The 24919-nt window shown below is 43.6% G+C and overlaps 1 protein-coding gene across 41 annotated transcripts in view; it reads left to right on the forward strand.

The window, feature by feature from the left end:
• Positions 1-24919, forward strand: part of CYRIB (CYFIP related Rac1 interactor B) — a 169468-nt gene that overhangs the window by 61565 nt on the left and 82984 nt on the right. For 12 of the 41 annotated variants that reach the window (XM_085020546.1, XM_085020549.1, XM_021088612.2 and 9 more), the window contains exon 1: positions 11396-11612. The gene's annotated coding sequence lies outside the window, so the exon portion shown is untranslated. 41 annotated transcript variants of the gene reach the window in all.

Below are 24919 nucleotides of genomic sequence, written 5' to 3' on the forward strand. Positions count from 1 at the left end.
TCCCTGTGAGGGCAGCTATGTGTTATGAATGGCATTCTATTTTATACATATACTTTTGGACTTGGCTCTTTTAACTCAATATTCACAAATTTTCTTTCTTTTTTAAGGGTTTGTACTATATTTTATTTTATTTCATTATAGCTGATTTATAGTGTTGTGCCAATTTTTGCTGTACAGCAGGATGACCCAGTCACATATATATACACATTCTTTTTCTCGTACTCTTTTCCATCATGTTCTGTCCCAAGAGGTTGGATGGAGTTCCCTGTGCCATGCAGGATGTCATTGCTTAATCAATTCTAAATGTAATAGTTTGCATTTACCAACGTCAAACTCCCTGTCCCAATCCCTCCCCCTCCCTCTCCCCCTTGGCAACCATGAGTCTGTTCTCCAGGTCTGTGAATCTGATTTTCTTTTGGAAATAGGTTCATTTGTGCCATATTTTAGATTGCACATGTGAGTAGTAGTCACAAATTTTCTTTTTTTTTTTTTTTTTTGTCTTTTTGTCCTTTTTAGGGCTGCACCCAAGGCATATGGAGGTTCCCAGGCTAGGGGTCTAATTGGAGCTGTTGCTACTGGCCTATGCCACCACCACAGCAACTCCAGATCCGAGCCGTGTCTGCGACCTACACCACAGCTCACGACAACTCTGGATCCTGAACCCGCTGAGCGAGGCCAGGGATTAAACCCACAACCTCATGGTTCCTAGTCAGATATGTTTCTGCTGTGCCACAATGGGAACTCCCAGTAGTCACAAATTTTCAATCAACAGATGTTAGTTGAGCTCCAGTTATGAGCCAGGCATCACTCTAGTCACGGGATGGACAGATGAGTGGAGAAAGTGGACCTACATCTGTGTTGTTCTGGTGCTTCTGCCTGGTTTACAGAGGTCCCAATAAATACAGTGCAGATTCTGTTATGGAAAAAAGAGTTAATGAAGCTTGGGGTTATTTATAGAATATTTTCTCATGTTGTTACCATCTTTCAGTATGCCTAGGGGTTGCTTATTATCCTTGATGTCAATGGATTATGATTTATTTAGAACTTTAGGAATATAAACTTTATATCTGCAGAGGCTTCTGAGTCATTGAGAGCAGACGTTTCACTTTTGAATGAGGAAACAGATCTAGAAAAAGGAGACGACTTGCTCAGAGGTATACAGCCCTTAAGTGGCAAGACAGGAGCTTTTAAATTTTAATTAAACTGGTTGGCTTTCATTCCAAAGAGTTTTCTCCCAAACCTGACTATGCTGTTTCCCCATCTCAGAAAATTTAATTTGTTTATGGTTTTTATTATATAAATAAGGCTAATATGGGTAACTTCATGCAGATACTGTCTTAATGAAAGTGGCAAGTTAATGAATAGTAACAATAATAATAAAGAATAGAAAAGACTTTTTTTTTTTTTTTCCGTCTTTTTGCCATTTCTTGGGCTGCTCCTGCAGCATATGGAGGTTCCCAGGCTAGGGGTTGAATTGGAGCTGTAGCCACTGGCCTACGCCAGAGCCACAGCAACACGGGGTCTGAGCCGAGTCTGCAACCTACACCACAGCTCACGGCAATACCGGATCCTTAACCCACTGAGCAAGGCCAGGGTTCCTAGTCAGATTCGTTAACCACTGAGCCACGACGGGAACTCCAGAAAAGACTACTATTTATTGAGCATTTACATTTACCAGGCATGGTGCTAAGTGCTTTACTTGAAATAACTTAACTTGGGCCATGAATACCATGACTTTCCTATTTTTTACAGATGAGAGAATAAAGGGATCCAGACGCTTAGTTCCAGAGCCTGACCTCTTAGCTGCTGTGATATACAGCCTTCCTAGTCTGAATACTAAAACAGCAAATTTCAAAAGCCAAGATAATCTGTAATGTACATTTTTCTTACCATTTAAGAGTTTATCGGAGTTTGTGTCGTGGCTCAGTGGAAACGAATCTGACTAGCATCCATGAGGACACAGGTTTGATCCCTGGCCTCACTCAGTGGGTTAAGGATCCGGCGTTGCTGTGAGCTGTGGTGTAGGTCCCAGATGCGGCTCAGATCTGGTGTGGCTGTGGCATGTGTAGGCCAGTGGCTACAGCTCTGATTGGACCCTTAGCTAGGGAACTCCATATAGCTCCATGTGCTGCGGGGGGCGGCCTAAAAAGACCAAAAAAAAAAAAAAAAAGAGTTTGTCAAGATCATGGACATATTAGGTTAAACTGTATGTAATTGTTGTTTTGCGAGTAAGAGGTGGTTGAGTATTAGCGCTCTCATATATTCCGTCTGTTATTGTAGTTAACCTCATGATAACAGTGATTTAGGTGGTTATTGTACCTATTTGCTAGGTGAGTAGTCTAGTAATTTAGATGGAGCTTTGGACATTGAGTGATTTAATTAATGTTTGCAGAGAGAAAGGGCTGGGAAGCAAGGAAGGTGATTCATGCAGCTCGGAGACCTGGGGCCAAATCCTGGCTCGGTCCCTGAGTAGCTTTGTGACCTCCAGCAAAATACTTAAATTCTTTGGACCTCACCTAAGTTTACTCACCTGAAAATGGAAAGCAATAAAATCTTTCTCATGCTGTCATTATGAGGATTGAATTATAAAATGCATGGAAATCATTTTGTTCAAAACCAGCCTAAATGAAGCCATTGATCAGAGATGCTGGTCTTAGTTGTTTTTTCTGTTATTATCGTATTTCAAACCAAACCTCTTTATCTTTGCCTTGACCATGGTGTTTTGGGAAAACATAGACAAAGTCTTTTTTTTTTTTTTTTTTTTTTTAATTGAAGTATGGTTGATTTAGGAGTTCCTGTCGTGGCTCATTGGTTAATGAGTCTGACTAGGAACCATGGGGTGGCAGGTTTGATCCCTGGCCTCACTCATTGGGTTAAGGATCCAGTGTTGCTATGAGCTGTGTGTAGGTCGCAGATTCGGCTTGGACCCAGCATTGCTGTGGCTGTGGTGTAGGCCAGCGGCTACAGCTCCGATCAGACCCCTAACTTGGAAACCTCCATATGCCGTGGGTGTGGCCATAGAAAACACACACACACAAAGTATAGTTGATTTACAATGTTGTGTTTTAGGTGTATAGCAAAGAGATTCTGGCATATATATATCTATCTCTCTATAGACACACACATATGTGTTCTTTTTCAGATTCTTTTCCATTATAAGTTATAAAATATTGAATATAGTTCTCTGTGCAATACAGTAGGTCTTGTTGTTTATCTGTGTTACACGTAGTGGTGTGTATCTGTTCCAAACCCTCAATTTATCCCTCTCCCCCTCTGCTTTCCCCTTTGGTAACCGTAAGTTCTCACGAAACCTCTTTTTTTGAAAATTTATTTATTTTACTTTTTATGGCCATACTCATGGCATATGGAAATTTCCAGGCTAGGGGTCAAATTGCAGCTGTAGCTGCCAACCTACACCACAGCCACAGCAACGAGGGATCCAAGCTGCATCTGTGACCTGTACCGCAATCACAGCAGCGCCAGATCCTTAACCCACTGAGCAAGGCCAGGAATTGAACCCATGTCCTCATGGATACTAATTGGGTTGTTACTACTGAGCCATGATGGGAATTCCAGGAAATCTTTCTTAAATGGCATCTATAAAATAGTGATCCTTGACACAATTAGGGATTCTCTTTCTTTACAGGTAGTTTTTGTCCGCCTCCGACAGGGTACCATACAAGGGGGGTGGAGCCACAGCTTGACCTCTCTTTGGGTTTCTGGGTGGTGGTAGGGGGAGGCCCAGGCATGGTTGGCCCACCCAGCCCTTCCTCTTCCTTCCACTCCTCCGGTGCCATCATTGATTTTATAGCATCTTTTCCCTGCCTTCAGTGGCCCCCCTCTCCCTTTGCCTGTGCATCTTGTTCAGGTGGCACAGCCGCCATGGGGGTGGGCAGGTGGGCCAGGCGGCGGGAGCCCTGGAACACTGACGCGTCCTGCTGGAGTGGCATCAGGTGGGCAGGAGGAGGCCCTTCCTCATAGAGGATGTGACTCTCAGGGCTGAAAAATCCCAAGAGGCTTCCGAACCCCTCAGGGGCCTGATAGAGCTGTTTGTGGGAAACTCCCTCTTGCCCTCTTGAGTTTTTTCTGCAGCCAGCTCTTCCCTCACTGGGGTGGTGGGCTTTGGGCAGCAAACTGCTTCTACCATCCATCAACTCCATGGACCTGCCCATCCCTCTTGGGAAAAACCTGGCCTCAGGACAGGGCTTGGGAAGGAGACGTGAGGCGCGCAGAAAGTATTTCTTTTCCTCTTTTTACCTTAAAGCCTTGGCAAGAAAACATGCTCTTTATTTCTGTCGCCTGTATTAGCAGCAGATTCCCCAACTGAACTCCAAGGCATCGTTCTGGCTTCGTCATACTTCAGCTTTTCTGGCTGCAGACAATTTTGCTTCTCTGGTTGATGCGGACTCTTAATAACTCCAGGTGGTGAATGGGCGGTGGGGAGTTGAGCTCTGCAGAAATACAGCTCCGCGCAATACAAACACGGAGGGGGAAACGGGAAGCTTGTCAAGAGGGAAGTGCTGTATTAAAACACGTTACCTTTATTGACATTGAGGAAACCTCCCCTTGAGCTCAACACTGCGAGACTTGTTTAATACTTGATGGTGTAGCTACACAGGCCAGTCCCTATGTCTTATGGAGCCATTAACAGCAAGGTAGCTGGTACCTTTAAGAAAGGTGATTAAGTTATGAGATGAAACACAGAAGGCAACAATTCCGAATGTGAACCATTTTTATTAAAATATATGCAGGAGTTCCCGTCGTGGCGCAGTGGAAACGAATCCTACTAGGAACCTTGAGGTTGCCGGTTCTATCCCTGGCCTCGCTCAGTGGGTTCAGGATCCAGCGTTGCTATGAGCTGTGGTGTGGGTCGCAGACTCGGCTCAGATCTGGCATTGCTGTGGCTGTGGCTGTGGCAGGCAGCAACAGCTCCGATTAGACCCCAGCCTGGGAACCTCCATGTGCCGCAGGTGTGGCCCTAAAAATACAAAAGACAAAAAAAAAAAAATTAAAAAAAAATAAAATATATGCATTATAGGTGTTTTCTTCATGGCTCAGCTGTTAACAAATGTGACTAGGATCCACAAGGGTGTGGGTTCAATCCCTGGCCTCGTTCAGTGGGTTAAGGATTGGGCGTTGCCGTGAGCTGTGATGTAGGTTGCAGGTACAGCTTGGATCCTGAGTTGCTGTGGCTGTGGTGTAGGCTGGCAGCTGTAGCTCCGATTGGACCCCTACCCTGGGAACCTCCATATGCTGCAGGTGCAGCCCTGAAAAGCAAATATATATATATTTATGCGTTATATTTATACAGATATAGACAAAAAAAAACATTCGGAAGTGTAGCCACATGTTGGGACAGTGTGGGAGGTTGGATCATGGGTGTTTATATTTTCTTCCTTTCACTCATCTGTATTTTCTTTTTCTTTTTTTGCTTTTTTTGCTTTTTAGGGCCACACCCATAGCATATGGAAGTTCCTCGGCTAGGGGTCAAATTGGAGCTGCAGCCAGCCTATACCACAGCCACAGCAACATGGGATCCAAGCTGCATCTGCGACCTACACCACAGCTCACAGCAACACTGGATCTTTAACCCACTGAGTGAGGCCAGGGATGGAACTTACATCCTCACAGATACCAGTCAGATTCGCTTCTGCCGAGCCACGATGGGAACTCCCTGCTCATCTGTATTTTCAATTTTTCTTCTGCAATCAATGTGTATTATTCATATAATTAGAATAAAAGTAAGGTAGCCAGGGCTTGGGACCTCTCTTTTTTGCCCTTTCATTCCACATATCTATTGAGGCTCTCCCAGGATCTGGGTGGGCACAATGACAGATGTAAGGGTGGGCATGAGACCCCCAGCCTCTGCTTCCACTGAGCTGATGTTTTCTTGAGAGGCTATTTTTTTTTTTTTTTTTGGCTGCTCTTATGACGTGCCTTCTGGGGCCAGGGATCAAACCTGCACCATAGCAGTGACAATGTCGGATTCTTAATCCGCTAAGCCACTCAGAAACTCTGAGAGGCTTTTAAAATTTAAAATACTCTTTGTGCTCAAAAAAAAAAAAAAAAAAAAGTACAGGTTATGATTAGTGCTGTGGAGGGAAAAAGCCAGCCACACCCTAGGGAATGATGGAACAGAGGCAGGGGGAATGGTGACCCTTAAACCTGGAGGCTGAGAAAAAGCCACATGAAGAAGCTGGAAACATATTTGAGGCACAGGGAAGGGTCAGCAAGTGCAAGGCAGTGTGAGTCTTCTCCTTTCCTGCAGGTCACTCAGAGGGCTGGTGAAACTTGATCTGCCCACTTGTGAGAAAGGAGTTTTGCTTAGAAATGTGAAGAGGCTCACAGATACACCTTGTAGCTCTGGGAGGAATATGGCCATAAGGACAACTTTATGGCCCCTGACAGACTGATTAACGTTTTGCTAAATAATAGGAACGTGTTAGGTTTAAGCTCTTGGCTTTGTACTTTGGTTCTTTTTAGAGCAGGAGCTCTGATGGCGTCTTTCATGCTGCCCAGGCTTCCTTTCCCCGTCCTCTTCTGCATTCACTGATCTCACTTACTGGGTGCTCATCCGTAAGGCATGACCCTGGAGTCTTAGTCTTCAGCCTTGGCTGTGGTGGAAATATTTGGGAAGGTGCCTCTTTGTTCAAGGATTCCATCTTCATTCATTCCTCAAAGAGGAGGAAGAAAGTAGTTGAGAACAGCTCCTGGATGTTAGATTGAAGACTTAAGACTGGATACAGAGGCAACAAAACCTATAATCGGGGGGCTTAAACATAATCGAATGGTATGTTTGAGCTAACACAGCTGTTCACAGTGTCCTCTCTGAGTACAACTGGGTCATCCAATTCAAGCACCATCACAATGCCCCGATCCAGTCGTTACAATGCACAGAACAGAGGCTGAAGCCATAATTTTTCTGATAGCGAGAAGCCAAGAGAACAGGTCTATAATAGTGGTGATAGTCAATAATGACATAGTGCTTTGGGGTTTGGAACATATTTTCTGATACAGTATTTCTGAGAGCATCACAACATTTCTGTGAAGTACGTTTCCATGTCCATGGCACAGTTGGGAAATGGAAGGTTAGCAAGATGGAGCAGGTGCCCTGCTTCCCTCTGGCAGATTCGGGCTCTAAACTCAGCACATGTGCTGTCACCTGGTGGGTGCGCTCAGAAACGAAGGAAAATACTGGGAGTTCAGGTCGCACAGGGGAAGGACCCAGACTGAAAATAATTATTGAACTTAACGTGTGCTGAGTTTTGTCCCAAATTCTGTACACATTTTATGGAAACGAATTTTTACAACAAACCTGTGGGGAAACTGAGGCTCTGAGAGGTTAACCTGTGGAGGTTCTAGAACAGACTTCAAACCCTGGTGGGGCTAAACCCATGCTTCTGGAAGCTTTCTGCTTTGTGGTCCTCTGCTTTGCAAGATTGCATTGCTCACAGAATGAATGAGTGGACAAAGAAACAAATGGATTCGATGGGTTAGGACTTGAAAACCAGCTTCCATGGAGACTCAGACATCAGGATTCCCATGGTTGATAGGTTCCTTTCAACAGCTCTGCCATTTCTCCATGCAATACAGTTGCTCAAGCCTCAGTCATGAGAATTGTACTTCACTGGCCCTTGAGGCTACGCTTTTCCAACACCCTTCACCTAAAGGCTCTCTTTCCTGACTCAGCTCATCCCTTGCAAAATGCCCAGAGCCAAAGGAGTCTAGGGTTAACCAGATGTGCAGGTTGGGGACCTTTAGCAACTAAAGGAACCTGAGCTATGTCAGCATGATGAAATATGCTGCAGCCATTAAAATGATAAATGTGACTGTAGAAAAATGAAACAAGTTTTGGGAAATAGTTGCACAAATCTGAAGATACCAGTTGAAGCAATGTGCATTTACAGGGATCAAGGTTGGAAGAGAGAGTTCCCTTTGTGGCTCATTGGTTAACGAGCCCAACTAGGAACCATGAGGTTGTGGGTTCAATCCCTGGCCTTGATCATGGGCTAAGGATCTGGCGTTGCAGTGAGCTGTGGTGCAGACTGCAGGTGTGGCTCAGCTCCCACGTTGCTGTGGTTGTGGCGTAGGTGAGCAGCTGGAGCTTCGATTTGACCTTTAGCCTGGGAACTTCCACATTCTGCAGGTGCAGCCCTAAAAAAAAGCAAAAAAGGTTGAAAGAGAACAGGAATGAAAACTGTGTAAAAGTTTTGGGATTGGATTGTTTCACCATCCTACCTATTAATCGTAGGAAGGAACCTCAGGGTCATGCCCATGGCTCCTTTCCTTGGATTCAACTAGCCACAAACTCCTGTAGATTTCACATCAGTAAATATCTTAATTCTGGCTCCCGTTCTTCCTTTTCACTGCCAGTTTCCCAGAACAGGCTCTTATTATCTCTCACCTAGACCCCACAACAGCTTCACTGGTCTGCTGGCCTTCTCTTTCCCACCTAGTCCATAGAACATTGTGGTCAGAGTGATCTTGATATAAAAGGCATCTGATTATGTCTCTCCCTTACTTGGAAGCTTCTACTTATTTGTGGTTGCCTTCAAGAGGCAAGTTCAAACACCTTTTTTTTTGACCACACCTGCGGCATGCACGCAGAAATTCCCCAGCCAGGGACTGAACATGCGCCACAGCAGTGACAACGTGGGATCTTTAACCCATTGAGCCACCAGGGAAATCCTCAAAACACCTTAGCAAGGTATATCAGGAGATCCTTTACAATCTCCCCGCCCCCGACCCCAGTCTTACCCCCAGCCTGCCGTGAACTCCCTTCCTCTATCCATGTGCCTTTTCTTCGTTGCTTTCTCTCCCCCCCCCACCCCCCCGTCTCTTCAAGACCAAGCTCATCCTCTCTGAAGCCTTCACAGCCATTCCAGAGAGGATTAGTTCCGACACCTTCCTGGATTACAGTGAATCATGTTGTGTTGTAATGTGAGGTTGCACTCCTTCGTTTCACTAAATTTTGAGTCCCTCCAGAGCAGGCACCACATGGCTTACTGTCCTTCTGTCCACCTTAACCCCTCAGCATGGTGCCTGGGACATGGTAGAGGGGCAAAAATGTGGACTGAACGACTCAATGACTGAGTTTGTAAAAATCCCAAGAGGAAATGCAAGTAAAGGGCTTAGAGTGCCTGGCACATCCTAGGGACTCCAAAAAGTGTTAGCAAGCCACAGTCATTAAGTCATGATTGGAGCCTAGTGCACTTATGCAGACATCTTTTTTTTTTTTTTTTCATCCTTCTGCTTGTTTTTTCAAAATAAAGCTTTGACCTCAGCTGAAATGTGATTACATTTTTGCAGAATGATGAAGCAAGGACCGTGGAAGAATAAATTCAGCACTTCTTTTAGGGTCTTGTTTTCTGTTCTCTCTTCGAGGACATCCCACATGGGGGAGTGGTAGAACTTCCTGGTGGGTTCTTACTCAGGCCAGGAACAGGTCTAGGCCTGATGAGGAGAAAGGTGCCTCTGAGAGGGGCAGTCCATCCTCCTCAAAGGACTCATCTCCTGTACAGTTGTCACTCATCAGATGGACTCTTTCCGTGGCTGGACTGTAAGCACCTCCAGGCCAGTAACATGTCTGTGCTGCTTCCCAGAAATCAGTTAGGCCAGTGGATGAAAGTTGCTGGGCATCGGATTTCTGATCAGGGTGGAGGGAGAGATTCCTCAGTATTAGAGGAGGCTGACCATTGCAATAATGAGCTCCTTGTAACTGGAGATATTCGAGCTAAACTGGGTGTTCATGTGCTGACTGTATCACAGAAAAGATTTCTATTCTCCGTGGGAGATTAAGTTACAGGTGTGTGGTTGCTCATAGCCCATCGCTAAGGGATTCAGTAGGTGTTTTAACTCTTACTCTGTTTCAGAGAGAGGACAGAGTCAAGGTTATTTAAGAGTGGGCGTCAGTGTGTCAAACAAATGGACCAGAGTTCTTGGATTGTGAAGACTGTTCTATCAGCATCAGCGTTTGCAAAACCTCAGCACCCTATGTTAAATTGAAATTGATGGAGATTATAATGGATATAGCGTAGGACCCCCCAAATCGTCATTAAGTATGGTAATTAGGGTAAAAGTCTGAGGCCTAGGGCTCTTGCTCTTAGTGTATACCTTGAAAAAGCCACCTACTCTCTCCAAATAATATGCCAATGTCATTTATCTCCATGTAACTCAAGAAGAGGACAGAAGGCTAAAATAATGTTGAGGACTGTCCTCTATTTGGAGCAAGGAGTGATTTCTTGGCTACATGTGGTAAGGCCCAGATGGTTACTAGAGTCTTACCTTTTAACTGAAACAAGAGGGTTCATAATCATCCATAGTCTTCCTGAAATTATGTGTAAATTTGTGTGCCTATGTGCATTTTCCTGGAGAGAAGAGCCCATACTTTTATGGGCTTTTCAGTGGGGCTCTTGACTCCAAAATGCTTGGAACCATTTACCTCTAGGTAAAGATCGGCTCTGCAGTCAAATTGAAAATATCCTTGGGAGAGGTAACATTGCAATCACTTACATTTTAGTGTTGATGAAAAAAATCTGAGTTTCATAACAGGATTAGGATGAGCTAGCTAGATGGGATGTTCTGGCTTTGGTTTTGTTTTCTTTTTAATGTAAAGAGGGAGCGTTTATGTTTAGAGTGAAAGGGGAATTAGGGCAAAATGAAGAAGCTGCGCCCTCTGCCACATCTAAATTCTCAGTCCAGCAGACCCCAGAACAAAGTCTCATTTATCTGAAAGAGCTATGCGTGGCACGGTACAAGTCTCAAGTGGCGCCCAATTTCTGTTCTCAGACGGATCCTTTAACACCTCCCAAAGGCGTCTCCATCACAGGTGATAACGGTGTACCTCTAGGATCTGGGGAGCCTGCCAAACACATCTGCCGTGTCTGGAAGTGTGAGGCTCAGTACCTGGCGGAGGGGGCAAGGAGCGCCCACCAGCCCAGCCGTTCCACGCGTGGGGGGCGGGGGCTGGGTTCAGCACAGAGTCCTGATCCGCGAGTCTGTGGTTCCAGTTCCTGCCATTTCCGAGCTCGCTGACCTGAGACAGGTTACCGTCACCTCTGAACCTCACTTTTCCAAGTGTAGGATGAGAAGGCTGCAAGACCCGGACCCACCCAGATGCCATCTTCGCGCGAAGGTGCTGCCCCTTTAAGGAGGGCGGGGAGCGGAGGAGGTGGCCGCGCCCCCTTCCTCTCCGCCCCTAGCCCTCCGGACCACCTGTCTCCAGCCTCGCCCCGCCCCCTTGTGGAGGGACGGGGGAAGGGGGGCGGGGAAGGAAGATTGAGGATTTACCTTGCGGGGCGGGCGCGCGGCGCATGCGCACGGCCGGACAGGTCCGTGGCGCCCTCACTTCCTGGCATTCCCCCCTCCCCCTCCTCGCCGTTACCCTGTACATCCGGGTCACTTGCCCTCCCCGCTCAGAGCAGCCGCTGCCGCCGCCGCCTGGCTCGTCGCGGCTCCGCCACAGGGGCAGGTGCGGAGGGGCTCCCGGTCCGGCCGCCGCCGCTGCCCCGCTCCGGGCCCGGGGCTCCCCCTAGCGCCGCTGAGGAGCCGCCGTCGCGGCTCGAGGAGGACAGAGGAGCGGGGCTGAGAGAGCCTGGAGGTTCGAACGGAGCGTGAGTGCTTTATTTTTTCACCCTTTCCTCTCTCCCCTCACAGCTCTCGCTTTGCTGCTCCGCGACCCCATTTTGGCGGAGAGGCGGCTGCGGTGGGGCGGACGCCGGCGCGGGGCTTCCTCTTTTCCCGGCGCGGGGGCCCGCCCCGGCGCCCACCCGCGGTGCTGCGGCTGTACCTCCGCCGGTGCCCCCGGCCCTCCCCCCGCGTCCCCGGCCTCCCCGGCGCTCATTCATTCGGATCTTCCTTTCTTCCGCCCCTTCCTGCCCCTCGCATCTCCGCGCGCGTGCTCGCTGTCCCCTCCTACCCCCGAATCCTGCCTCTGCCCGTGACCTTTGGCTCCCGGGCTCTTCCCGTCCCGTGTCGGCGTGCGCCCCCCACCCGCAGCTCCCATCTCCCACCTCCCTCTCCTCCTAGCGGCCTCCTTCCCCCTCTCCCCGTGCTCGTCCCCTGATCCACACCCCCTTCTCCCTCGGACTCTGCCACGCCTCGTCCGGACTCGCCGGACACCCGGCCCTCCTGGTCACTCTCGTGGAAGTTGGTCTCCCCCGCCCCCCCGCCACCTGTGCGGCCTGACCGTCCAACTTATGGACTGCTTTGACCTCTTTACTCCCCGCATTTAAAGTCCAGATTCTCAGTCCTAGGGTGTGGTCGTAGTGTGTTTCCACAACACACAGTTTCTACTATAATTACCCAAATCTTTGACTGTCAAACTGTGTGAAAGTGGCAATTGCTGTGTGCGTGCGTGTGTGTGTTCGTGTTCCTCATGGCTATTCTGGGTCCTGCCAATTATTTTCGCCCCCCACCCCACCCCAGGGGTATCTATGATGGTTTAATTTGCCCTGAATGTAAAATTTGGCAGAAAGTTGTTACTCTTTCGCCTCCTCCACAGTCCTCCTCGCGTGGTTCCATGACTGATTTGCAACGTAACCTGTTAGTACTGTTTGTTGCTGAGACTTTTTCTCAGCTCATCTGTCAACAACAGTTACTGAGTGTCTCCCGGTGTGCAGAATACTGATGAAATGCTGAATTCTTGCAGTACCACAAAGTGCCATTCTGGATCAGGCAAAGATTAGGGGCATTTGTTTATACTTCTCCTCTCCTGTAAATTTATTGAGATTGCCATGTTTTTATTCCTTAATACGTAATGTGAAAAATGTACATCAGTCAATTTTGCATTTTTACGGTCTTGCCATTTGGAAGATTGGCATTCCAGAGGAGTGTTTCATATAGCTAAAGGAATGTCAATCTCTTGAGTGTTGAGGGACTTATTGCAAATCATTTTAGACTAATGTACGTCAAGAAAAATAAACCGATCCCTTTAATTCTTTAATTGTACTTAATAATAGAAACAGAAGCTTTGTGTCTGAACACCTTGGTAATTGCAGCTTATTTGGTAGCCTGCTTGTAAAGTGTTGCAGTTAACTAACACTGCCTGATTCAGCTTTCCTAAAATGAAATGACAGCACTTTTTTTTTTTCATGTGACATTGGTAGTCCATAATAATGAACTACAAAGAAGATTTTTAGTCCCGAAGTACACCTACCTGGGTATCGGTGTGATACAGTTGCTATCAATATTAACAGCAGTTTCCTAACATCCCTTTTTTCTAGGAAAGTAGGTACTAAAAAAGGTGCTTGGCTCTTTGTCCCCTTTTAGGTTTTGGATAACGATGTTACATAGTAAGATTACTTAACTCATAGTCAAGATTGCATGTTTTTGGCAGAACAGTTTTGCTAGGTTTGTTTATTTATTTATTTATTTATTTATTTATTTATTTATTTATTTATTTATTTATTTTGCCTTTTAGGGCCACACCAGCGGCATATGGAAGTTCCCAGGCTAGGCATTGAATTGGAGCTACAGCTGCTGGCCTACATCACAGCTGCAGCAAGGCAGAATCAGAGCCGCCTTTGTGACCTACACCACAGCTCACAGCAATGCCGGATCCCTGACCCACTGAGGCCAGGGATCCAACCTGAATCCTCGTGCATACTAGTCAGTATATTTTTTTAATTGTTTAAAATTTAACAGTATGTAGCTACTTGAGGGAAACTCTTGTTTTCTAAAATGCAGGACAGGGAATTTCCGGCGTAGGCTGGCAGCTATAGCTTCGATTCAACCCCTAGCCTGGGAACTTCCATATGCCTCAGGTCCAGGCCTAAAAAGCGGGATCATAACATGAACTGTGAACTTTGGATTATTTGATAATTAGAAGCTAGATTTTTCTCTCCTAAGAAAGTAGTTAATCAAAGGGAGGCATGATTAGTAAACAAATCCTAATCACTCCCAGCAAAAATAAAATTTCAGATAGTGGGTAAAACTAAGTAAATGTAGTTTATTTCTGATAGATTACAGGGGACATTTAACATAATTAAGTTTAAAATTTATTTCTCTGAACTTTCCCTCCCAAAATGGATAAAAAATTATATTAGTGTCACTATTGAGATTATTTGACTCATATTTGAAATGGTCATTTACCTTTACTTAGTAGGTAATTGAGCAGTAGAGAGATGCTTATTTAATCCTAGTCTCTTTGGGGAAAATATTGAACTGTCATTACATGAAGTGACTTAATTCATTAAACATTGATGCACTCAACTGTTAGAGCCTATAATTTGCCCTTTCTCTTTTTAAGGAAAACAAAATTATAAAATTTTGAAATATGTAACCAAATTGTTAGTGGCATGGCCACTGTTAACTCTTGGTCTCTCCTTTGCTGCTGTTGTTGCTGGGTAGTTTAGCATAGTGCCTGTCTGGTGCACAGTGGATAGTCCATAAATGTTTTGACTAATTGAATGAATGACAAGGTCAGGAGAGTTAGACTATAGCATTATTTTGTAATTATGTGGCAAAAGTTTTGGAGAAAGATGTTGATTGCTCTCAGCTGCAGTAATCTCAGCTTGTACATTTTGAAGATTGCTCTGTTTGATTGCTTAAACTGCTTTGAAAGTAAAATAGACATTTTGTCTTATACTTTAGTTCACTGAATGGATTTGTTCACTTAGGATGAGTATTTGGTATGTGTATCTTGTCCATATTCATGAACAGTGGTCAATTCATATAATTTCTTGTGTATTTAAAGTTTCCAAAAGTCAGCATAAAAATTCTCGAATGTGTGAGCTCATCCTATATTATGATCCGTTCACTAAATTACGTTAATTTTTCAAGGAATACTTTTTCATACTGCAGGAATGGAAGGAAGAACCAATAATGTGGCGACAGTTAAGTAATATTTCAGTGGTTGTGATGTAACTAACACTTAGCAAGGGTGTACTACTTGCTACTTCCCAGGCAGGGTTGTAAGACGTTTCTTTAATCTTTACATCGCCCTAATACTAATGGGTGTTGGTATTTCCATTTCACTGGGAAACTAGGGTTAAGTAACTAAAGTGACACGGCTACTAAGGGATTGAACTGGGTCTTGGCTCTTAATTATTACGCTGTGATAGTGAACACCTCTATGTCAAGTTCTCTGTGTCCATTAAGTTAGTTTTATGATAACCCTGTAAGGTGTAGGTCAATTCCTAGTTAATTCTTACTGAACATGAGGAAAGTAGGGCTCGTTGAGCTTAGGTAACTTGTTCAAGTGCATGCCCAAATAGGATGAAGAAAGCTCATATTTAACCCTGGGCCTCCATGGCCTTTACTAAAATTCTACTGCAAAGTACTAATTTGAGGTCCTATATTTTATATTGTATATTTAGTAGGTTTATTTAAAACAGCAAATCTCAGGACTTTTTGAGCCGCCACACAGGATGGATGATGTTCGCCTTTCTGTACTCTCCTTGAGCATATCCGGGATTATAATTTCCTGCTCACTGGCTGTAGCTTCACCCCTTTCCCACTCGTGCAAGTATATTGGAATGCAAATGAGTGGTATTTGTAAAACTTTTTAAACAGGGAAATCATTCTTAGAATTTTGATTCTTTAAATAAACGCGTTTCTTATCACATGTCCCACATCCTGATTGCGGTACCATGGGTGAGAGTGGCTGTTTTCAAAGATCTTAGGTGATTTTGTGTAAATAGAAGACCTAATGCAAAATAAACTTATTTTCAAAATTAACTTATTTTGAAAAGATGATGTCCAGTGGTACTGTTGTATGTAGCTTTTAATCCTGTACAGCTATTTCTGCCATGCAGGTAATCTGTACTTGGTGCCCTGTGTCTGGCCTGTGTTAAATTGAGACTGATACACTTTTCACTGTGTCTGTATAGACTGTGCCTAAAAACCCTTCTTCCAGTCATAAATTGGCATATTCTCAGATAATCCAAATTACACTGAGTTGTACAGTCAAACAATTTCAGTAAACACTGGAAAAATATGACATATTCCCAGATATTATTATTTGGGATTATTTATGTCATCTCTCTGTTCTTATTGAGGATAATGGAGACTTGCAGGCACTCATTTAAATGAAATCTGAGATTGACTAGGTTTTAAAGTGGACTCTTGTAGTTTGTTGACTTGTGCTTTTCTTGAGAGATTCTACTTGTAAAATTTTAGTTTGTATTGACAAAAACATTGCATTTAAGCCCTGTTTTGCTCTTGTCTGATAGTGTGAAGATTCTCAGATAAGATAGGAATAATACTACCTCTACTATTTGCTGCTGTGTTCTACTCTTGTGAAATTTTTGTATTAATTTTAATACAGCATAATAGGAAATGAAAAAGGTACTTTATTTTATTTATTTATTTCGTTTTTAAGGCCACACCTGCAGCATATGAAGATTCCCAGCCTAGGGGTCTAAACAGAGCTGTACCTGCCAGCCTGTGCCACAGCCACACAGGATCTGAGTGATATCTGCGACCTACACCATGGCTCGAGGCAATGCTGGATCCTTAACTGGATGAGCAAGGACAGGGATTGAACCTGTGTCCTCATGGATGCTAGTCAGAGTCATTAACCACTGAGCCATGATGGGAACTCCAGAATGTACTTTTATTGAAGTAATGCATTTCTAAGTCAAATGGTCATTAATTTTGTTTGTTTGTTTGTTTTGATCATCTTTTTCTTTGGCACCTGGCGAAATCCTTGGCATGTGATTGCCATTAATTACTCAGTTAGTGAGCACATAAGCAGGGTTATATGAAGATGAATAAAATATGGGAGTTCCTGTTGTGGTGTAGCGGAAATGACTCCACCTAGTATCCATGAGGATATGGGTTTGATCCCTGGCCTCGATCAGTGGGTTAAGGATTTGGTGTTGCTGTGAGCTGTGGTGTAGGTTGCAGACGTGGCTGGGATCTGGCACTGCTGTGGCTGTGGTGTCGGCTGACAGCTGTAGCTCCGGTTAGACCCCTAGCCTGTAAACTTCCATATGCTGCAAGTGCTGCCCTAAAAAAAACAAGCAAAAAAAGGTGAATAGAGTATTAGTGGTCCCTTTTTACAGTACAAGACAAGAGAGAGGAAAAAGAGTATTAATTCAGCAGGAACCTAATCTTATTTTACGATAAATGCACATGTTGTAGTGCCATCTAAACTAAGATCTGAAGAGTGAACCAGTAGTCATTTGGACGAAAGGGAGGATGCATAGGCACAGGAGGAGGGAGAGGCCAAAGTTTGGAGATAAGAGGGGTCTTGTACATCTTAGAAATAGTCAGTCACTGGTTCTGTACGGCTGTAATGTAGGTGAGAAAGGAGGTGTGGGAAAAAGGTAGACAATAAGTAAGCTCTAAGGCTGTCTGTGTGTCTCGTATTAATTCACATCATATGGGACTGAAGACTAGGGGGAGCCAGTATAGGATTTTAAAGAGGGAGAGCGTGAAATAATGATTTATCTTTTCAAAAGATTGCTCTGATATCTTTTGGAGAATGGATTGAAGGTGAAGTAAGCAAGTTAAGCTGTTGCTCTAGTCCAGGAAAGAACTGATAGTGATCAGTGCTCTGCTATTGACAGTGGAGGGTTGATGTTAAATCTATGAGTTGATGATTTTTTTTTTTTTTTTGTCTTTTTTTAGGGCCGTACCTGTGGCATATGGAGGTTCCCAGGCTAGGGGTGGAATCAGTGCTGTAGCCACCGGCCTGTGTCACACCTCACAGCAACACAAGATCCTTAACCTGCAAGGCCAGGCATCGAACCTGTAACCTCATGGTTCCTAGTCGGATTTATTAACCACTGAGCCATGACAGGAACTCCTATGAGTTGATGATTTATTGGATCTGAGCTCCATTGAGCCAGTAACTCTGTGTCCAGTGGTAAAGCAGAGCAGGCATTTCCCCCAGAGTTCTTGCTACCACTTTTTCATGTGAAGAGATGCTATTGGGGCTAAGGCAATGCAGATAGAGTTTCATAGATGCCTTTTCAGTTGGCTGTCTCTATTGTTAGTCACTGAGTATGAGGTGACCCACCCCAAAGTAGGAATATCAGGCTGGAACTCATGAGGCGTCCATGAGTCAGGCTTTCAGTTTCCATAAGAGCAAGCTAATAGCTGCTTAACAAAAGGAGTGTGCTGGTTAGAAGTGTCTGGGAGGCAGAGTCCACAATGCCTAGGGGCACCTCCAGGTGGTGCCTTTGTCAGGGGCTCCAGTCAGTAAAATCATGAGTCATGGAGATTTAGAACTAGAAATGGTTATTAGGGTTGTGGGGCCCCAAAAGTACTAGCACGTTTCTCCACGCAGCCCTTCCTGATTGGGAGACTCCCCTTTGGTGCTTACAGGATGGGGATGTACAGCCACACTCACCTAAGTTGCTGCTATACCTGAGGATGGGTGTTGAGGCAGCAGCGGGAGGACAGCGAAATCGCCCAAAGTCACTTCATGTCCCTTCTCTACTGTAAGTCCTGCCCAAACCCTATTAGCCGAATCTGGATGTCCCTCCCTTCATGGGACCAGATAGGGTGACAGCCTGGGTGCCTATATCCAAGAGAGCCGTATTCAAGAGTCCCTCTCTGAAGTTTGCTGGGGAGCCTCTGAGGGGCATGTGCGGCCTTCAGTCCCTCTTGGGGGTCAGGGAGACCTCGGCCCAATCCCTTATCATTTTTCTCTGTAAAGCAGAAGAGTTTGGGAATAGAAGTAGAGGCTGATGGGAAGGGGCGCAGAGGGAGAGAGCACCTCTGTACTGTGTGCACTTTTGGTCCTTCCCTTGTAATTCAGCCAAGGGAACTTCTAATACTTTTGGTTCATCTAAAGCTCAATATTGTCAGCAGGTCATCCTTACTTACAGTCTGTTTTGGCTTTGGGGCCTCTGGCTCAGCAGTCACAACCTTTCACCTGGAAATACAGAGCTTGTTTCCATTGTCATGACACATCCCTTCCTCTGCTAGCCCAGGGGAGAATGAATAACAACCAAGTCACCATTTTAATGCCTGATTTCAATCCATCCCACTTTTCATTGCTCAGTTTCTAAACATTAATGCAACTCCTTTCATTAACAGGACAGTGGGGATCCTTATTCCCCTGTCTGTCCACCCATCATTAGCGTGACTCCTATCCCAGTGCTCTTCTCCTTTCCCAGAACTCTGCCCTCAGGGGCCTTTATCCTCTGCTAGAAAGTCGTGGCTCTGTCAGTATCCTACTCTTGTTGCCAAAACTGTCCAGAACCATGATGATCTGAGATCTTTCCGTACTTGCAAGCTAATAAGTTCCCCAGCCACATTTTCGTGGATGCTGGTAGAAGACAGGAGACTCCCGTGTGAGAGATGAAGGACCGTTTATTCCTCTCAGTAATAACAATATCTGGAGTATAGGATTTGTACTACTTTCCTGATCCTCAGGCACCTATAGTGGGCCATGTTATTGGAGAGAAGCCCTTGGGTTTCGGGAACCCAAGTCCTTTGTAGTGAGTGGTAAGCATGCCTGTCCTTTACTCTAGAGGGATATATTATATTATACTGGACAGTAAGCATGACTGTACTTTGCTCCAGAGGGAGACATCGTTTTTATCTTTCAAGACTGTCTGCTACATGGATGTCCTTGAAAATATAGTCTAGAGCAGAGGGCACTTGGTATCTCTGCTTGCAGCACATTTTAAAAAAAGGCCTATAAAGACTTGTTTCTCAACATATATAAATTTTACTTAAATAAATCTGACTTTAAAAAGGTAGCTGGCATGTTGTAAGAGCACAATACATATTGTTATTGGTGTTCATTTCCTTGCTCTGTTTTCTTTTTTTTTCATTCTTTTTTCCCCTTGCTCTGTTTTAAAGGGCAGATGTCTATGCAATGACTGGTATAATTTTGGGATTAATTTTCTTCAAGGCAAGTTAGTAACTAATAATGCTTACTCAAAGAGTAATGTCTAACATGTTCAGATGCCTTTTGATTTGGGGGAAAAAAATCATATGTGCCCTTTTAAGAGTTTCAGTAACATTAAAGTGAAATATGGGAAAACAACCTTGTTGATTGATTACTTTGCTTTTGTTTCTATCAGACTATATTGCTGTACTTAAAATTCTGGCAAATTCTAACAAAACAATATCAATTAAGCACAGTGTTTTTTGTTTTGGGGGGATTTTTTTTTTGGCTGTGCCCAAAGCATATAAAAATTCCAAGACCAGGGATCAAACCCATGCCACAGCAGCAACCCAGGCCGCTGCAGTAGCAACATCAGATCATTAGCCCACTTCATTCACCATAAGAGAACTCCTTAAGCAGTGTTTTAAAGTGAGGCTTCTTTTTCATTAGATGCTGAGACAGTATAGATTTAAGGGAGTAAGAGGCTAGTGTAGTTAGTTAGAGGGGGGTTTAAACTTGCATTTTATTTTATTTTATTTTATTTTTTTTAGGTGTAGGGCTCCATTTTATCAACTTGCATTTTCCCTTTCTTTCTTTCTTTGGTCTTTTATGGCCAATCCCGAGGCATATGTAGGTTACCAGGCTAAGGGTCAAATCAAAGCTATAGCCGCCGGCCTACACCACAGCCAAAGAAACGCAAGATCCAAGCCACGTCTGCATTCTACACCACAGCTCATGAAAACTCCTTAACCCACTGAAAGCTGACTTTACTTGCTGAAGATTGTTCCATTTGAACTTCTTTTGACTTAAATATTTAATGTGTTCTGCTATTAAGCAAATATATTTACCAAGTTGTTTTTGTTTATTTATTTTCTTTTTTTGCCTTGTTTGGCTGCACCCATGGCATATGGAAGTTCCCGGGTCAGGGATTGAATCTGAGCCACAGCTGTGGCAACATCAGATCCTTAACCCACTGCACCAACTTGAACTCCCCAAGTTGTTTTTAAAAGTACAGAGAAGTCAGCTTCATTTATTCCATTCATTCACGTTAAAGTGTACATGAAGTTAGCCTTGGAAATGTAAAACAATCTTTTCGCTATGGTGGTGCTAGTTCTGAGTTGATAGTAAAAGTGGGTTAAATGGAGGGCTGAAGCATTTTGGAAATAATCTTTAGTAAGTGGGACTTCTTATATTAAAATGTGACTATAGTTAAGCTAAAGCCTTCTTTTTTATTTATAGAACAGTATGTTGAAGCAATAGTCAAAATATGTAGCCTGGGATTGGCAACCCTCTGAAATGGGTGTGCCTAAGTTCCATTATAGTATGTGTCATGGTGACAACTGGCTAGTGTTCTGTCTTTGGTATGTGTCACTGACCCTTTCTTAGTAGCCTATTAGCATATTTAATGTGTATCTTTTAAGAACTTCATTTTCCCTTCTTTTCAGTGTTTTTTCTTTATAAGCAACTGTTAGAAAGTTTATATTGTTGTATTGAAATCAAATTTAACTTTTTTTTTTTTTTTTTTTTTGGTCTTTTTGCCTTTTCTAGGGCTGCTCCCACAGCATATGGAGGTTCCCAGGCTAGGGGTCCAATCAGAGCTGTAGCCGCTGGCCTACACCACAGCCACAGCAACCTGGGATCTAAGCCGTTGTCTGCAACCTACACCACAGCCCACGGCCACGCCGGATCGTTAACCCACTGAGCAAGGGCAGGGATCGAAACCGCAACCTCATGGTTCCTAGTCGGATTCGTTAACCCCTGTGCCACGACGGGAACTCCCCAAATTTAACTTTTAAACCATTCTCAATTTGCCTAGTTTGAGTAAGTAGATAGCATATGCATTTAATTAATTTTTAAAAATATTTAAGTACTTTGAAATTGTTCCTAGTTGAGGTATACAAGCAGAATTTTTTGTGAAGTCCTTTTACTACCTCTGGTCTCTCAGACACCTTCTAGGATCTTAGTTGGGCCTCACAAGTAAGAGATGAAAGAACAGGTTTTGAAAAAGTATGACTGGTTTACGGTATTATAGGAAACTGCCCTCAAGTCATAGAGTAAGGTAAACAGGTGCTTTCAGGCAGTTCATCCCAGGCCCTTTTTTCCCTGGTAGCAAGGTCACATTGCACATCAAGGCTTCTTAACTCATGGCCTGTGCCTCATCTTCATATACATTCTTTTCCCTAATCTGTAAACTGGGGACCCTAAATAACCTTTTCACAAGTTAGTTGAGGATACTGGAAAAGAGATTGCTAGGAACTGTTCATGATTTGGATAGTATTGAATAAATTTAAATATTTAATACATTCTGATATTTCATAAATACCTTTGCCAAGTTGTTTTTGAAAGTTCAGAGAAGTTGGCTTTATTTATTGCATTCATTTGGGTTAGATATGCATGAATTACCTTTAATCCCCCTTCTCTGTAGGTATGACCTTGCTGGATTCCAATCCAAAGAGTTCCAGAACAGGCTTTGGATGATTCTGCTTTTTTTTAGTCTCTGGCATAGGAATACATAATAAATACATAATATCCATATGTGTGTATGCTTATATAGCTTTATTCCTATTAAAATTTTGTATAGCAAGATCATATAATTAATGTGGAAGAAGAAGGTGACATTTTTTTTTTCTTTCTTTTTTTTTTTTTTTTTTATTTTCCCACTGTACAGCAAGGGGGTCAGGTTATCCTTACATGTATACATTGCAATTACAGTTTTTCCCCCACCCTTTCTTCTGTTGCAACATGAGTATCTAGACATAGTTCTCAATGCTATTCAGCGGGATCTCCTTGTAAATCTATTCTAGGTTGTGTCTGATAAGCCCAAGCTCCCGATCCCTCCCACTCCCCCCCCCTCCCATCAGGCAACCACAGGTCTCTTCTCCAAGTCCATGATTTTCTTTTCTGAGGAGATATTCATTTGTGCTGGATATTAGATTCCAGTCATAAGTGATATCATATGGTATTTGTCTTTGTCTTTCTGGCTCATTTCACTCAGGATGAGATTCTCTAGTTCCATCCATGTTGCTGCAAATGGCATTATGTCATCCTTTTTTATGGCTGAGTAGTATTCCATTGTGTATATATACCACCTCTTCCAAATCCAATCATCTGTCGATGGACATTTGGATTGTTTCCATGTCCTGGCTATTGTGAATAGTGCTGCAATGAACATGCGGGTGCATGTGTCTCTTTTAAGTAGAGCTTTGTCCGGATAGATGCCCAAGAGTGGGATTGCAGGGTCATATGGGAGTTCTATGTATAGATATCTAAGGTATCTCCAAACTGTTCTCCATAGTGGCTGTACCAGTTTACATTCCCACCAGCAGTGCAGGAGGGTTCCCTTTTCTCCACAGCCCCTCCAGCACTTGTTATTTGTGGATTTATTAATGATGGCCATTCTGACTTGTGTGAGGTGGTATCTCATGGTAGTTTTGATTTGCATTTCTCTTATAATCAGCGATGTTGAGCATTTTTTCATGTGTTTGTTGGCCATCTGTATATCTTCTTTGGAGAAATGTCTATTCAGGTCTTTTGCCCATTTTTCCATTGATTGATTGGTTTTTTTTGCTGTTGAGTTGTATAAGTTGCTTATATATTCTAGAGATTAAGCCCTTGTCAGTTGCATCATTTGAAACTATTTTCTCCCATTCTGTAAGTTGTCTTTTTGTTTTCTTTTGGGTTTCCTTTGCTGTGCAAAAGCTTTTCAGTTTGATGAGGTCCCATGGGTTTATTTTTGCTCTAATTTCTATTGCTTTGGGAGACTGACCTGAGAAAATATTCATGATGTGGATGTCAGAGAGTGTTTTGCCTATGTTTTCTTCTAGGAGTTTGATGGTGTCCTGTCGTATATTTAAGTCTTTCAGCCATTTGGAGTTTCTTTTTGTGCATGGTGTGAGGCTGTGTTCTAGTTTCATTGCTTTGCATGCAGCTGTCCAGGTTTCCCAGCAATGCTTGCTGAATAGACTTTCCTTTTCCCATTTTATGTTCTTGCCTCCCTTGTCAAAGATTAATTGACCATAGGTGTCAGGGTTTATTTCCGGATTCTCTGTTCTGTTCCATTGGTCTGTCTGTCTGTTTTGATACCAGTACCACACTGTTTTGATGACTGTGGCTTTGTAGTATTTCTTGAAGTCTGGGAGACATTTTTTTTTTTAATCTTAGTAAAGATGTGGGGCTAGTAGCTAACTTGGTCAAATAGATGTACTCCCATGACTCTAATACTCACCAGAAAAGTAGAAAGTAAAAATCACCTTAGAGTCCTGATAATGGAGATAAGGGTTACCATGTGTATGCTGTTCTAATATATATTTTCTTTTAATACAGTTTGGTTATGTGACTGAATTTTAACTTTATTTATTTTTTATTTTTGGTCTTTTTTGGTCTTTTCTAGGGCTGCACCTGTGGCATATGGAGGGTCCCAGGCTAGGGGTTCAGTTGGAGCTGTAGCTGCCACGCCACAGCAACTTGGGATCTGAGCCATGTCTGTGACCTACACCACAGCTCACGGCAACACCAGATCCTTAACCCACTGAATGAGGCCAGGGATTGAACCCGCAACCTCATGGTTCCTAGTCAAATTCGTTAACCGCTGAGCCATGATGGGAACTCCTGAATTTTAACTTGGACATCTAGGAGGAAAAAAAAACAAAAAACAAAAAACAGTAATTCCTTTAGTGAAAATAACTCTGTGGCATGTGGAAGAGCCAGGGATTGAACCCGAGCCACAGCAGTGGTAATACCAGATCTTTAACCCACTGTGCCTCAAAGGAATTCTCTCCACTCTTTTAAATACAGTTTTACTAACGTATACATATCATAGAATTCACCCATTTTAAATAATTCAGTGGTTTTTAGGAAATTACTGAATTTGAACATTCACTGAATTTACTGGACCATAGTCCAGTTTTGAAAAATTACCATCAACCCAATAAGTTTCCTATTCCCTATTATACTTTATCTTCATATCTACTCCAGCCTCAGGTAACCACTTACAGTGGTTATCCATGGTTTCAACCTTGTCAGCCTTTCAATGGAAAGTTCCAGAAATAATGCATAAATTCAAAATGTGTGTGCTATTGTAACATGAAATCTTGTGCCTGTTCTGGTCCATCCTGCCTTCCCTTTGTCCTG

This window comes from Sus scrofa, chromosome 4 (genome assembly GCF_054392235.1).
Source record: "Sus scrofa isolate SSC_HxYL_T2T_F1_AM1 chromosome 4, Sscrofa_HxYL_maternal_Yorkshire_Landrace_v2.0, whole genome shotgun sequence".
Lineage (NCBI taxonomy): Eukaryota > Metazoa > Chordata > Mammalia > Artiodactyla > Suidae > Sus > Sus scrofa.